Source organism: Microtus ochrogaster, chromosome 8, assembly GCF_000317375.1.
Source record: "Microtus ochrogaster isolate Prairie Vole_2 chromosome 8, MicOch1.0, whole genome shotgun sequence".
Lineage (NCBI taxonomy): Eukaryota > Metazoa > Chordata > Mammalia > Rodentia > Cricetidae > Microtus > Microtus ochrogaster.
Genome location: NC_022015.1, coordinates 87,059,598 through 87,064,769, shown reverse-complemented (window position 1 = coordinate 87,064,769; position 5,172 = coordinate 87,059,598).

The window sequence follows — 5,172 nt, the reverse complement described above, 5'->3', positions numbered from 1 at the left end:
GGTCTGATCTGTATACTCATTAGCAGTAGCAATGTGTATTATGTACATACATGTGCTGTGTGTGTGTGTGAATAGCATGTCATACATCACACCACAGAACACTCAAACTGTAATGTGGTAGTAAATCTTACCCATGTATTTCTCAGAATGAAAGAGATTATAGGTGATGCTATTTTTTTCTTCTTTTATATCATTACTTTCTAATTCTTCTGTCACTAACCTGTTTTACTGGGCATTTTCCAACTTTTACCATTTAAATGTTGTATGTAATCTAGTATAGAGCTGGATTAATGGTTGGAGGAAAATCTACCTCTAACACTGAGCCCCAAGGCATGAGAAGATGAGGATGGGGACCATGGCCTTAAACTTCTCTCTATCTAGTCCCCACATCATCCCAGGTTATCTTGGGAGGTATTAAGTCTTCTCTTCCTCCTTATATTTCTGTCTTCAAGCAGGTATCTGATCTCTACCTTCAAGGGTCTCATCTTTGGCTACCAAGACTTGAGTCTTCTTCAAAGTTCAATTTCTACAAGAGCCATGAGGAGCGATGGGTCCCAATCACTTGAGTATCTCAGGCCGAAATAGGAAGCATCAGGGGTCTTGGCCCAAGTTGCCCTTCACACATAGAATGGAGATGCTGCAGGGTACCTGTGGGGTGTGTGTGTGTGTGTGTGTGTGTGTGTGTGTGTGTGTGTGTGTGTGTGTGTGTGTGGTTTAAGAGATAGAGAAAAAACAATGACAGAGAGACGGAGTTCAGATCCCAAAAATCCTTCCTTCAAAGCCCTTAAATCTGAGAACTCATCTCCCGGATCAGAGAAGATTCAATCAGGAACTAACAGTCATTTAGTTTAAACACTCTTTGCAAAATGATTCTGCCTGCTCAGTTTGTGAGAAGTTTAATTTGGGGGCAAGTATAATTGGACTTCGTGAGACAAAGCAGATGGTGGAAGCTGAGAGCTGGGGCATGGAGGGCTCAGAAGAGGCTAGCACTGCAGCAAGCACCTCCTGAATGACTCCCTGAGTAGTGGGCACAGGCAAGCGCCCTTGCAATTGCAAATTCAACTTCTCTGAGATTATTTTTCTTTCGAAACAATTTTTGGCAGCTTTTGATCTTCTAAACTGAAAAAAAATCAAAGAAATCTGTTTCTGCGGAGTATTAATAGCAAAGGAATTTCTGGACACTGCAAAGCAGGGGAGGGGTGTGTAGCATCTCAGCTTTATTCATCTTCAAAGCAAACTAAATATAGTTTTGAAAAATAGAAGCAGGAGACCCTACAGATTTTTTGGAGGAATGGAACAGACCTCTTTGCACAAGAAAAAGATGACATGAAATTTATCTTGAAGAACATTCACCAGACTGTTGTCCACTTAATACCTACACGAGGGATGGCAGAGGGATCTGTACTTTCTATCAGAAGCATAAACAAGGAACCACAGAGCTCAAGCACTGTCATCAATATGGGTGTTGTCTTCCCTTCCCCTGATGGAGTAACAATATCCCAGGGTCAGGAGATAAAAGACTTCTCTAACTAGCAAATGTCTAGCCACTTTGAACAAAGCTTCAGAGCAACATCAAGACCCCAGAACTCAAACCCAGGACACATGTGGATCACCATGGCAGCTGAGTGCATGCTCTGTAGACGCCTGAGATGTGAGCATGTTGATAGATCATCTGAAAGCATAGTTACTTAAATGTGGCTGTGAGTCAGACCTTCTAGGCATGGCCAGCCAGCAACCCAAACATTAGAGCCAACTGCTGATTGTGGCGTGAGCTGTGAGGAAAACAAATGAGATAATATGATGAAGATGTCTACGGGATGGGTGGTGATTTAGAGAGGAAGTGTCTGAAAAAGAGATTCTGGGACAAGAATTAGAAGATGGAGTGCCGACTCTTCAAAGAGCTACGGAGAATGCTATTCCAAAGCAGGATACACTAACTGCAAAGGCCCGGGACCTGGTAACAACATCTTCCACATCTGATCAGTTTTTACCTTTCTAGAACATGCCTATGGTGCCTCAGGCACCTACATCCTTCTACCAGCTAGACTATCTACTTACTATCTGTTCCTTCAACAGGCCAAAGGGGCCAAGAGCTACAACACCTAGTAGCAGCTTCAGTCAGTGCACAGTCTGAGTGTGTGAGCAATTGGACCCACTTCTCTACCCTTGTAGCAGGAGCACAGTACTCTCAATAATCACCCAAAGAGATGCACCTGGCGATTGGTGCATTGTTCTCCCCAAAGGATCCAGTTACCCTACTCCATACCCATGGCTACCTTCTAGAATCACCTCCAAATCGATTTCTGGCATTCCAACTATGGCTTAATACAAGCTGAAGAGCATTTGACTGGGGAGTGCAGGGAAGATTGACGCTCAAGAACACCAATGGGAACAGGCACGTCAAGTCAGGCTCCCAACCACCTAAGGGTGTTTACTTCCCAGTCATTTCTCAAAGACAGACCCAGGGCAAAGAACTTCCAGGCAAGGACTTCACCTTAAACTCATACTGCACCCTACAACATTCCTCCTCTCTCTTCCTTTCCCCAACCTCTGCCCCTAGAAACCACTGACCAAAGTCTACCTGGGGATTTTCACAGAGGTAGCTGAAGATGAAAGATTCGCCCTGAGTGTTGGTGGCCAGGACACTGCAGGGTTCCTGAACTGAGAAAAGAAAGGAATGGGAGAAAGCAAGCTGGACACCGTTCTCCCTCTCTCGTGGGCAGCAGATGCACTGTGGCCAGCTGCGTCAAGCTCCTGCAGAAGTGTCTTTCCTGCAGATATGTATTTCCTACAGAAGTGTCTTTCCCACTATTTATACTGTAATGTGAGACAGAACCAACCCTTCCTTCCTCCTTACACTGCTTTGGTCTGGGTTCCCCCACAACAGTGAGAAACGTGACCCATGAAGACTATAGACTTCAGAGCCCTGCTGGCAGGTTTGGGTCCTGACTCTGACCTCACCGTGGGCTTAGGATCCTGACCAGGGACATAAGGCATTTGGGCTTCTGTAACAAATAGATTATCTCTTATTCAGAGGGGACAGATTAAACATTATGGGTTGAGAAGGGACAAGCATCATCCACTCTCTCACTTTAGAGGATACTCTTTGTCACTCCAGAGAGAGGGACACTAGCCTGTCCCTGGACAATAAAGCTTGGAGTACTTCCGGTGTTCTCTAAACAACCCAAGAAGCAAAGAGAATTAATTTTAATTGATTGTTATTAAAAGTGTTCCACACAAATACATGTGATAATAGTTCAAATTGGACATGTCAATGTGTTTCATAAATCTTAAATTAACAGAAAGCTCAGATCATCCTGATAAAAATTTTAGAACCAAAGTCATTGCAGAAAAGCTAGGTCTATAATTTGTAAATTCTAAGAAGAGCCAGCATAGCTGAAAAACAAAGCAACTCTTGAGTACAAGGCAGAGAAGAGAGAACCCAGACGCTGCAAAGAAGAGACAGTGGCAGGCTAGGAGAAAGAGAAGACTGAGAACAGGGGGCTGGGAACACAGAGCATCTGCGCCTTGTATGTCAGTCCCCAGGCATCATGGAACTTAACCAAGACCAAGAGAAGGGTGTTCACTGAAGACAGGAAGCCATAGCAGCTGAATAAAGACATGAATTCCACAGGAAACCGAGGCAGAAGTGTGAAGACAAGTCAGTGAAGGCACCAAGGTGCTAATGTTGTTGGGAAAGGGGGGTTCAGCAGGAATCAAGATGAAAATGGGGTTAGAGTAAAATATACAAGGTCATAAGATCATTTTTGTTGGCACCAGAAGCCTTCAAGGTTAAGTCTTAAGAGAGACTACTAAAGCAAAGAGCTTCAAATATTGGCCATTCAGAAGGATGCAGGGGAAGGCTGTCCTTTTTCGCTGCAAACCGGAAGGTTCCAACCCCAATCGTGCGTCTCAGCTCAGTTGAAGCTCAAAAATCAGCGTTTCCTGACTCGGGGAACACAGCCATGAAGGCTCTAGAGCCAAGCTCAAGGATTCCAGGGTCCTGCTCTTCCTCCAGCCAGCAGGCCACACTAATGCAGACTCTGTGTTCCTGGCCCTGCTCCCACCCAACTATCCTTTTGACTAAGGACATTCTGAGCCACATGTGAACCACACCCCTCATAGCAATGATTCCCCTAGATCTGGCCTCTGACTGAGTCCCATGCCTCTGGATCTTCAATACATTCTGCCTCCTTCTGGGATAGGTGAATGCCCTGGTGGTACAGTTCATAGCTGTAAGAGGGATCTGCCGCTACCGGTATCTTCCCCCAGCAAGTTCCCAACATGCCGAGACCCCTGGGGACTTCAAGCTTGGTTGCAAAGGAGCAAGAAAAAAGGCGTGAACATCACCAGATTTGCCCATGAGACCTGGATTGAGTCAGCTCTATCAAAGCTCTACCATCCTACGACTATGGGGGTCTTTTCAAAGGTCACACGGGGGGGGGGGGACTTGTCATGTAGTTCAATGGGTAGAGTGTGCTTGTTTAACCTGCATCAAGTTCTAACTTAGATTTCTATCACCACATAAACTAGGTGTGGTGGCCCAGGACTGTGATCCTGGGACTCAGGAGGTAAAGGCAGGAGGATCGAGAGTTCAAGGTTGTCCTTGGCTACAGTGCAATTTCAGTGTCAGCTGGGACACACACAGGAGGCACTGATGCAAAATAAAAAGGAAAGAAAAGAGTTACAAAAAAAGAAGTCACCTGTCTTCTCAACACCACTAACACAAGGTCATCATTCTGACTTTACAGAAGGTAAAGACGGGATTGAGGGAGAAGTTAGGCAAATGCACACTGGGTCCTGAAAAGCACTTTGGGAATGTACCAGGATCCGCTGGACTCCGTCATGAGTAACAGTGTCTCCGTTTACTGTCACCAGCTGCCACCCTTCCAACACTCTTGAAACTGCAGACCGGGCACAGCCAGGGAGACAGGGTAAAGGGACACCACCTCTGCAAACACTTGGCTCTGCATCCCGCCAAATCCCCACTCAGTTCCTGTTCACTCTTAATTTAGCTCCAATCTCAACACACAATTCATCTTGTTCCCGGGTCCGTCACACTTGAGAAGCAACAAATTAGATAGAGGCAGGCAAAGCAGAAAGAGCAGCTCATAGAGGAGGGCAAAACATAAACTCAGTGGTCAGCAGGTACAGGGGATCACAACCACGGTT